We start from the raw sequence: 12,053 nt of genomic DNA on the forward strand, positions 1-12,053 counted from the left end.
TTTGAGCTGGGCGATTTCATTGTCCATTATCGCTGAAAAGCAAAAACGCCCAGCTCACAACTTGGCGAATAAAACATGGACGTCTAATTTTTTTGAAAATACGCTTGGGTCCGCCCCTTCACGGACCCGTTCTCGGAGATAAACGCCCATGGAGATAGGCGTTTCTGTTCGATTATGCCCCTCCATGTGACCTACTCACTCTGCCCATCCATGCTATCTACTATCCCTTCTTCTCCTTTAGAGATCCGATGCATTTGTCTCAAGCTTTCTTGCATTCAGATACAGTTTTCATCTCCACCACCTCCACTGGGAAGCCTTTCCATGATTTCAACACCCTTTCCATGATTTAGGTTACTCCTGAGTCTTTTCCCTTTCATCTTCATCATATGCCCCCTCATTCCAGAACTTCCTGTCTATTTAAAGCGACTCATCTCCTGCACATTTATGCCATGGAGGTATTTAAATGTCTCTATCATATCTCCCCTCTCCTTTCTTTTTATCAAAGTATACCAATTGAGATCTTTAACCCTGTCCCCAAATGCTTTATGATGAACACCACTGACCATTTTAGTAGCCACCCTCTGGACCAACTCCAACCTGTTTATCTTTTTGAAGGTGCGGTCTTCAGAACTTTACACAGTACTTTAAATGAGGCCTCACAAAAGATTTAAATAATAGGTATTATCACCTCCTTTTACCTACTGGCCATTCCTCTCCATGTGCACCCAAGTATCCTTCTGGCTTTTTGCCATCAGCTTTTCTACCTGTTTGGCCACCTTAAGATTATCATATACAATGACATCCAAGTCCTTACCCCTCTTTCATACACAAAAGTACTTCACCTGCCAAACTGTACTGCCCCTTCAGGTTTTGGTAGTCCAAAAGCATGACCCTGCATTTTTAGCATTAAATCTTAGCTGCAGAATTCTGGACCATCTTTCGAGCTTCACTAGGTCCCTTGTCATGTTACCCACACCATTAGGAGTATATACTTTATTGAAGATGTACCTGCAAAGAGGCAAACCTTACCAGACAGCCCTTCCACAATATCACTTACAAAAATGTTAAAAAGAACCGAACCTTGTGGTACACAATTGGTAACATCCCTTTCCTCAGAGTGAGCTCCATTTACTAATAGTCCTTGTCATCTTCCACTTAACCAATTCCTAACCCAGTTTATCATTTTAAGGCTCACACCAAAGGTACTCAGTTTAAGTTGTCTATGTGGAACTGTGTCAAATGCTTTGCTAAGTACACCACATCTAGTGCTCTCCCCTTGATTCAACTCTCTGGTCACCCAGTCAAAGACACTAATCAAATTTGTCTGACAAAACATGCCTTTAGTGAAACCATGCTGCCAAATGGTCAGTAGACCCTAGAAACAGAGGAAAACACAAAGAAAAGCAGAAAAAAGACACTGGGATCCAAGCAAATGGAAAATTAAAGTGCTCAGACAACAAAGGTTGAAATAAAATGTATTTTATTCTGAATTTGTTAATTCAAATATGTCAGCTTCAGGTAATGTACATCTCTGATATCTTGCATTTCAGTTTCTATTTCTCTAATTTTACTGTACATGCAGAGTCTAACCTTTAAGGGTTCTAGTTCATTTTGGTCTTCATATTTCTATTACTGATCTATGGTAACACCACCCCCCACTTCCTCCCACCTCCGATCCCCACTTAAATGGTGTTATAGGGGCCTATTTTAATTTTTCTGCCAATGGCCCATTCTGTCCTAGCTATGCCATTGTTTCATTGCCTTATCTAGCTGCTGCCAGTGCTCTGTGAGAAATAGGTAATGTGTATGACATTCTGACTGATCTAGATGTCACTTGTAAAATGGATACTCTTCCCTTCTGCCTTGTCCAGCTGTGTCTTCAAGCAGACAAGACACTGAGGGCCAGATGCACTAAACTTAATGAGCCATTAACGAGCCATTAACAAGTCATTAATGAGCAAGTACTAAACCTTAGCATGCACAAAAGGCTTCTATGAGCCATTTTCAGATCACGGTAGCAGCTAACGAAAACGGAATGCAGATGATCCAGAGGCTATTATAATGAGCTGCCCTACCATTGCAAGGTTAATATAATGAGATGCACTACCGTTTTCCGATCCCCTTACCGTAGAAAATCTAACGGGAGGTCTACACCTCTCGTTGGGGCAAAGGAAAGAATCGGAAGAAAAAAAATGTCGTCAGGTTTCTCCTTTTTGGACGTCCTTCACCTGTAAAAAAAAAAAAAAAAAAAAACCTTCCCACTCCAAAGACGTTCTTTTTGGATGTCCTTCACTTATAATAATAATAATAATAATAATAAAAACCCACTACAAAAACACGTCCTTTTTGGACGTCCTTCACTCAAAAGAACAACAAAAAAAGGACGTTGTACTTCTTAATTAAATTTAACAAAAAACCAATCGGCAGAAAGAGCCGTCCAAGTGCTCGTCCGGGACGTCCTTTATGGACGTCCTTCACTCAAAACAACAACAACAAAAAAGGACATCGTACTTCTTAATTTTTACTCTCACTCTTCTGTTTTAAATCTTCCTTTGAGACATTTTTCCCTTCCTCATCGGCAGCTGAAGAGATGGCTAATGGACGATTGTGAGGCTCCCCCACGGCCTCTCAGCCAATCACAGCGCATTTAGCTGACACCAGTGACAGCTAAACGTGCTGTGATTGGCTGAGAGAGACCTGGAGGAGGGGCATAATCGAGCACCCTTGAAGAAAAGCCCGTCCTGCTCGTCAGGGACGTCCTTTTTAGTTTAGTTAGGTTATCCCATAACTTAAACTTGACCAGTCTACTATAATGAAAATACCCTGCAAAATAATTATAGCAATGGCACATATCCTTCAAACTTTGCTTTATAGCAAATGTTCATGTTGATGGCACACTGAAATTTGCAGTCTGTGGCAGAACTAAAAAAAGCAAAATATGCAAACTCTAGTAAACAATCTTCAAAAGAAGTGCTTATTGATGGAGAAAAAGCCCTCAGAAACCGTAGGCAAACAGCCGCAGGTTTTGAGCGGGGTTACTGATTGTATAAGTAACACGTGCTGGGATTCTATCATCAGGCATAAAAAAACTCCACAAAACAGCTGAGCATACTTGCTGCTCTTAATATTTACTTTTAATTGTTTCTGTTCTTAAATGCTGAAATAACAACTTATCTGTAAATCAACAGCATCAAGAAAATAAAAGCACTTAGCTTAGCAGCGTTTAATGAAGCACTCCTGTCTTAGCGTTTGACGGGGGCCACCGTTTCACCCCGGTAACAAGGCTTCTTCAGGAACAGAGTGCTACATGAGCGTGCATGGCACTGAAAGCAGGACAGGGTGCCAGCAATGTAAGACCAGCGCAGGACAAACAGTTTAGCTGGCAGGGGTTAGGGACCCCTGCCAGCCAAGGTGCCTTCCGGTGGCGACGGGTGGCAAGCGGTGGCAGTGGGGGGGGGGGGGGGAGTGGCGTCAGGGAGACAGAAGTGGGGGCAGGGGGCAGAGGTGGTGGCAGGAGGGCAGCAGCAGCAGGAAGGCGGTCCAAAATGTGACCTCCCCACCTTAGGGTCTGGCCCCCCCTCCCATTGAGGTATGGCTATGCCCCTGCTTCATACTGGCAATAAAAAGAGAGTGGTAGATGAAGGACCCATTATTGTCCTTTTTTTGAGCAGGAGATGGCAGGGATTCCTAGTCATCATTCCTATTACCAACCTGGAGACAGGCGCAGGGATACCCCCCTTCAAGTATCTTAGGTTTTTTTGGTTTGCTTGTTTTTTTTAATGTAAAGAGTATGGGGAAGCCCTGGAAGGGGGGGGGGGGGGGTTGGATCTGATCTCCACAGGGACTGAACTTTAGATATATTACAATAGATGCAGAACCTATAATCTAGTGGAGGAGCAAATTAATGGTTAGTGCAATGTGCTTTGATACTGGTAAACTGGATTCAATTCCCACTACATCTCCTTCTGACCTTGAGCAAATCACATAACCATCCATTGCCCCAGGTACAAAACTTAGATTATGAGCCCACTAGGGACAGAGAAAGCGTCTACCTATAATGTGTACAGCACTGACTATCAGGCTTATTTTCAAAAGAGAAGGGCGCCCATCTTCCAACACAAATCGGGAGATGGGCGTCCTTCTCTCAGGGTCGCCCAAATTGGCATAATCGAAATCCAATTTTGGGCGCCCTCAACTGCTTTCTGTCGCAGGGATGACCAAAGTTCCCAGGAGCGTGTTGAAGGCATAACGAAGGCGGGACTGGGGTGTGCTTAACAGATGGGCGTCCTCGGCCGATAATGGAAAAAAGAAGGGCGTCCCTGATGAGCACTTGGCTGACTTTACTTGGTCCATTTTTTTTAACAACCAAGCCTCAAAAAGGTGCCCGAACTGACCAGATGCCCACCGGAGAGCATCGGGGATGACCTTCCCAGTGGTCACCAACCCCCTCCCACCCTAAAAAAAAACGTAATTTTTTTTTTTGCCAGCCTCTATGGCAGCCTGAAATGTCATACCCAGCTCCATGACAGCAGTATGCAGGTCTGTGGAGCAGTTTTAGTGGGTGCAGTGCACTTCAACCAGGTGGACCTAGGCCCATCCCCCCCTACCTGTTACACTTGTGGTGGTAAATGGGAGCCCTTCAAAACCCACCCAAAACCCACTGTACCCACATGTAGGTGTCCCCCCTTCACCCCTTAGGGCTATGGTAGTGTTGTACAGTTTTTTTTGGGGGGGGGTTGGGTGGCTCAGCACCCAAGGTAAGGGAGCTATGCACCTGGGAGCAATTTGTGAAATCCACTGCAGTGCCCACTAGGGTGTCCGGTTGGTGTCCTGGCATGTGAGGGGGACCGGTGCACTACGAATGCCGGCTCCTCCCACGACCAAATGGCTTAGATTTGGTTGTTTCTGAGATAAGCATCCTCAGTTTCCATTATCACTGAAAACCGGGGACGACCATCTCTAAGGACAACCTAAATGTTGGGATTTGGGTGTCCCCGACCGTATTATCAAAACGAACCATGGACGCCCATCTTGTTTCGATAATACAGGTTTCCCCGCCCCTTCGCTGAGACATCCTTAGAGATGGGCGCCCTTAGAGATGGTCGTCCCTGTTCGATTATGCCCCTCCACGTCTAGTAGCACTATGAAATGAATAGTAGTAAGAATCTCTATGAGAGGGGAGCCATGACTCTTACTGTCAGGGGCCTAGATCACTATCAGTCTGCCCCTTCTCCCACCTCCCTCCCTGTTGCAGCTCTTCCTGCATACCATGCAGGTTGAGAAGACAAGAAATGCAACAAATTTGCTGACAACAAATGCAAATGCACACACCACATTGCCCACAACAGAGCCTTTTCCTGCCTGTTTTGATGTACACTTGTTTGGGGGGGGGGGGGTTGGTTCACGTCAGAGAGTTCAACTACTCTCGGGACAGCACATTCCTATTTGATATGTATTGCAGCATGCACATTCCTGTTTGATATGTATTGCTTTCTTGTTTTCTTGTTCTACTTGGTAAGCAGGAAGAAATTAGAGGTGTGGCAGGGAGGGAGGGAGGTACTGGAATGTATGGGGCACAGGGAGTTTTGACTGAAAGAGAAGGGTAGTGATGGACAAGCAGGACTAAGGGGAGATGTTGGATCATATGACTTGGGGCAGAGATGAAGGGATGCTGGACACAGGGAAGGAGTAGGGAACAGAAAGAAGATATGCTGGACATGGGGGGAGGGATAGATTGACAGAGAGGAGAGATGCTTGTGTTGGCAGATGGGAGGATGGGAGGAGGAGGCACCATGTTAGAAGAATGATCTAATGACATAGCTGGAAGCTTGGGATAGGGACAAAGGTGGGGGATATGCTGGACCACAAAGAAGGAGGGTGAGGAATAGGGACACAAATAGGAAATGCTCGACTACATGGACAGGAAGAACTAGGGAGAGATGTGTCTGGGATGCTGGACATAGGGAGACAGAGAGGGGATGCTGGATGAAAGACACTAGACGGGGGTGTGAGAAAGGAGATGCTGGATCTAAGGAAAAGGAGAGAGGGGAAGTGTTAGGCACAGAAGAAAGAGGGGAGGAAGGAGAGAAAAGAGGGAGTTATTAAGGAAGATAGGGAATAGGTATATATGGGGGTGAAGGAAAAAAGGTAGAAAGCTGTAGGTAGCTTAGGTAAAAAGAGGAAGATAATACTGGTTGGTAAGGAGCAGTTAAATATGGATGGAGAATGTTAATGATGGAGGTAAGAGAGGAAACGGCTAATGGGCAGGTGATGACTCTGGAATGAAAAAACAAAGGAAAGCAGGAACCAATAAAATTAGAAAAATAAAATAACCAGTCAGGAAAGGCAGAAAAAAAATGTATTTTCTTTCTTATCTAGTGATTGGAATATCTGCTGTCTTTGTATTTTGCCTCCTACAGTGGTAAACAAATCTCCTTTTCTCTGACGTTGCACTGCATGCAGTATGTGGTTTCTTGGTGCTTCAGTTAGATTTTTGTCTGCATATTTCTATTTTCATTCTGTGGTCATTTATTTTTTATATGGTGAGAGACTAACCAGCTTATAATCGAACGAGAAAAACGCCCAAGTTCCGACCTAAATCGGGAGATGGGCGTTTATCTCACAAAAACGATTAAAGCGGTATAATCGAAAGCCGATTTTGGACGTTTTCAACTGCACTCCGTCGTGGATGCGGACAAAGTTGATGGGGGCGTGTCAGAGGTGTGGCGAAGGCGGAACTGGGGCGTGGTTATCTGCCGAACAGAGATGGGCGCATTTCACAGATAATGGGACAAAAGTATGCGTTTTTAGCTAGAATTTAGGGCACTTTTCCTGGACCCTGTTTTTTCACGAATAAGGCCCCAAAAAGTGCCCTAAATGACCAGATGACCACTGGAGGGAATCGGGGATGACCTCCCCTGACTCCCCCAGTGGTCATAAACCCCCTCCCACCACAAAAAATGATGTTTCACAACTTTTTATTTTGACCCTCAAATGTCATACCCACCTCCCTGGCAGCAGTATGCAGGTCCCTGGAGCAGTTGTTAGGGGGTGCAGTGGACTTCAGGCAGGTGGACCCAGGCCCATCCCCCCCCTACCTGTTACAATTGTGCTGCTTAATGCTTAGTCGTCCAACCCCCCCCCCCCCCCGAACCCACTGTACCCACATGTAGGTGCCCCCCTTCACTCCTTAGGGCTATAGTAATGGTGTAGACTTGTGGGCAGTGGGTTTTGAGGGGGATTTGGGGGGCTCTACACACAAGGGAAGGGTGCTATGCACCTGGGAGCTCTTTGACCTTTTGTTCTGTTTTTGTAAAAGTGCCCCCTAGGGTGCCTGGTTGGTGTCCTGGCATGTTAGGGGGACCAGTGCACTACGACTCCTAGCCCCTCCCACGAACAAATGCCTTGGATTTATTCGTTTTTGAGCTGGGCGATTTCATTGTCCATTATCGCTGAAAAGCAAAAACGCCCAGCTCACAACTTGGCGAATAAAACATGGACGTCTAATTTTTTCGAAAATACGCTTGGGTCCGCCCCTTCACGGACCCGTTCTCGGAGATAAACGCCCATGGAGATAGGCGTTTCTGTTCGATTATGCCCCTCCATCTGTGTTCTGTGCTTGCTACCAAAACTGGATTTTATATTAACATGGAGTTTCTATATAAGAATTGTGTGCCTCAGTTTCAGGAAACAGATTCTGGACATTTAAGATCTAGATAGATACCCTGTCACATATCTGATATGAATGTGGGCATCTTTATTGAACAGATATTTGAACATTGATCTTGCCTATTTTAGGTATTTATTATTTGGAAATTGATGGGTTTGCATACCCCCGTTTCTAAAGGAGATATACACATATTTGATTTCTTGTTAGCTTTTGCTGTTAAATTTATAGTTGTGACTTAGAAGTATATATCAACCTTTACTATATACTGTTTGTCTTTTTTTGTAAATATTAAGGGGCCTTTTTACCAAGCTGCAGCAATAAGGGCCTTGTATTAGTGGTGAGGACCATTTTTCCCTGTGCTGAGACCCTTTTTACTGCAGCGGGTATAAAGGCTGAAAAAAGAAATGCCTACGCATTAAGATTTCACTTACCACATGATCATGTGGGAGCGAGCACTTACCTGTACTCATTGAGGTGGCGGTAAGGGTTCCCACACTAACCTAGCGGTAACTGGGTAGCGCACAGTGCTGCCCAATTACCATCAGGTAGATATTTTTTTACTATTTCCAGAAATACTGTGCACTGTGGGCAGAACTACCACCAGCGTCCGCATTGGGAATGCAGTAGCTCCAGATTGGCATGCGGCAAGCCCGTGGTGGGCTTACTGCCACTTAGTAAAATGGCCCCTAAGGAGTTGTGACTAAGAGATGACACAAAGAAGTGATGACTGCAGTAAATTATTGTTCTATATTGGATGCATTTGTGGAATGAATGTAGAAATATCTGTTTTGGACTCCACACGCTGATGCCAATGTTTGTTTGTGAAGGTATGTGTAAATTGTTGAAAGATATTAATAAATTGGGGTAAAAAAATCATGACTGTCATCCAAAACACTCTGTCAGGTAATACAAAAATGAGTTTGCCCCCAATCCCCCCCCCCCCACCCCACACACACACCTTGGAGAAATTCCTTCCTACACCCATGACCCAACCCTCTTTCAACTTCTATTTTAGATGAGTAATTTTAAATTTTGGTTGGGGGGGAGGGAGTGGGTATTGCTAGTGTTACTGCTACTAGGGCTGCTTAGTATGACTGTACTTTTCCTTCCCTCTTGAAAACATCATGATGATGAATTTTTATGTGTGGGATAAGAGTTAGAAAACACAGTCAGTGTACGTGCAAATGTGTGGTGTTGATGCCAAACACAAGACACAGTCTGTCAATCAAACATCTCTAGTTTTGAAAAGAAAAATTCTACTATTCTCTGTCTTTCTGACTGTAACAGGACCAGATATCTCTCTGTCCCTTTATAGCACTACCAGTAAAGTAATATCTGTCTCTTCACTCCTACAGTAGTAGTGTGCTTCCTATCTGCCCCTGGGCACTGTGAGGTAATTCTCTATAGGGTGCCTAAACTTAGGTCAGCCTGCCCACCCATGGCAATCTCTTCAGTGTCCATTCTGGGGCTGGAACCAGTTCCATGCTTCCAAGGGAGGAAGTTTCATGACCTTCTGGGCTTAGAGTTGCATTAAAGATGCCCAGCGCAGAACCTCTTTCCAAGCGCTCTCTTCCACAGATATCGGTGCTAGCTTATAGGGCCACAAAGCCTTCCAAATTCTATTGAACCAAGGTTGAGGACATCCCAGTAACAGGTGGGTATTGCCAGCCTTAATGTTCACTCTGCAAGACCAGAGGAGCAGGCAAACTCAGAGAATTCAGTGTCCTGCTAAAGTTCTTAGAGTCAACTTCAAAGATTACCTATGTTGATAACTCCCCCTCCCCAATCTAAAAGGAGAACTAATTGGTAACCAATATAATTCTACTAAAGCCCATTATTTAGCTTTTTGAATAATTATTGCTGGTGTTTTGTGCTAGTTTTAGTTTTAACAGTTTTTTTAAATTTAATCTTAGATACATTAAATTACAATATGCCAGGTTTGCTATAATAACCACCAGGAAAATTTGTTGTGATATCTTCTCATGAAAATAAGATTTAACTTGCTGCTATAAAATAAAGTTAGAAAATACTTTCTTATTAATGCTGTCATTTGCTGTTCCACTGTTAACCTGGAATAAATCACAATTCCCAAACTGGTAACTTGTTCCAGTACCAGAATCCTTTTGTTATTAATTGTATTGGGATTAATACACTAACATCACCAAATGAAAAACAATACAACTTCACTCTTGACAACTTGATAGTGCCACATACATTGCCCCAATAGTTCTCACCTACTGTTGTCCCCAGTACCATCAGCACCTGCAGTCAACATCTCTAATGAGTGACTAGAAAACTTATAGGTTCCTCCAGACAAAAAGTCCAATATCTTAAATTATCACTTATCCACAAGATCCCTCTTCTGCTCCCTGGGGTTACTTCCTTCATATACTTTCAGCTGATAGATCACTATAAGGGGATTGTCCACTGTGAACTCCCTGTTAAAAAGGCTGCCAGATGTGAATTTTAGGAAGTTTTCATATATTAAGAATGCTTCCATTGTGTAGATTTTCCATACTTTCCAACTAGTTCATGCTTCTGTTAAGCTTAGGTCTGTATAGTTGTACCATATATCTCAAGAGCAGCAGCACCAGATTTTTAGAGAACCATAAGACTGAGATCTTATGAATCCAGGAAATTATTTCCACCCAGAATATTTGAATTAGAAGGCATGTCCCCTATAAATGTAAAAATGTCCCCCTGCCCCCACAAAACTCCCAGCAGAGGAGAGGGTGTCCAACCCATCTAGTCAATCTATCTGGTAAAAGAAAAATTCCACTTATGTAAAATATTGTACCTGTTTCACACTGATGGATCTCCTCATCTTGTTAATCTAACAAAAATATGCAACCACTCTTTCTTGGATATATTGAGCCCTAGCTCAGACTCCCGTGGTTTTTAGTTTATTCATTGACAGAGGCTCCAAATACAAGAGCTGTTGATAATTTTTTAAAATCAAACCTCTCTTTTGTAAGAGGGGAAGAAGCATGTTGGATCCAGAATACCTCCAGGCTTGTAGGGCTTTTTTTTTTGCCAAGGAGCTACTTGAGTTGTATGTACCAGACAGGCACACTAGTTGGGGCATTAATGCAGGATCTAAATCATAAAAGCTTGATAAAGAAGCTCACCTGAAAGAACTGGGCCACCTGGAAGAACTGACCTGTGTGTCAGCCCAAAGTTTTGAAATGTCCCTAAGAACAGCCATATTATTTTGCACTGGCATAAAAGAAGAGGAGAATTTGGTGAGCTGACATGTAAACCCTGCTGCTCTTTAAGCCTTCAAGGGTGTAGCCATAGTTTATTTTATTCGATAAACTGTACCGCTTGAAAGGGGATGAAAAAGAAATATACACTGGGTGGCTTAGGTTACATCGATAAAACCATATATGAGAGAAGGGGAGATTATCTTCAATCTCAACTGACTGGGGGGGGGGGGGGTCACATATAGAGGAGCTAACATCAGTCAATCCAGTGATTCTTCTTTAGTTGTAACTGCAAATTGACAATTCCCTTCAGTAAGATAATCCTATGATATGTCCTAAAGTTGAGTAGTAAACAAAAAAAACAGCACCACGGGCCTTTAAAAATGGAACACAGTTCTTTAATGAATGAGCCTTGACAAAAAGACCCGACACGGGCCGTGTTTCGGTGACTAGCACCTGCGTCAGGGGTCAGGGGTTAGGCCGAAGCCAGCATTCCTCCCCCTGAAGGTCGCCTTCAGGGGGAGGAATGCTGGCTTCGGCCTAACCCCTGACCCCTGACGCAGGTGCTAGTCACCGAAACACGGCCCGTGTCGGGTCTTTTTGTCAAGGCTCATTCATTAAAGAACTGTGTTCCATTTTTAAAGGCCCGTGGTGCTGTTTTGTTTGTTTTTTTTTTGTTTGGACTTTAGTTTGTACTTCGTTCCCTCTCTTTTGTTATATACTAAAGTTGAGTAGTGCCAGTCCACCCTCCAATTTTCAATTTCAGACAGTACCGGAATCTTAATTCATGATATTTCTAATTCCTGAACTGGTCTCTGCAGATTTTGCCCATCTATTGATGTAACCTTAATTTCTTCTGAGTTTAAAATTAGCTGATTCATGTTCATCCACAGTTGAACCTCCCTCACTATACCTGTTAGTGCATCTATTCAGGCTATCCTATTTATAATGTGTTGATTTCAAGTACTACAGTTTCCAATGATATACAGAAAAGACTGTCTATACTTATTCCCGTCAGCCAAAGAGATACAAAAATCCGAATGGTGGACATGGATAACTTACAACTGGTACAGAATCCAGTAAGCAAACTTATTGACTTGACAGTGTTTCCTATGTAAAGGATACAGCAGTGTAAACTCTGGTATTCAAAAGACAGTGAATAGAATAATTAGAGTGATTAT

This window comes from Microcaecilia unicolor, chromosome 3 (genome assembly GCF_901765095.1).
Source record: "Microcaecilia unicolor chromosome 3, aMicUni1.1, whole genome shotgun sequence".
Lineage (NCBI taxonomy): Eukaryota > Metazoa > Chordata > Amphibia > Gymnophiona > Siphonopidae > Microcaecilia > Microcaecilia unicolor.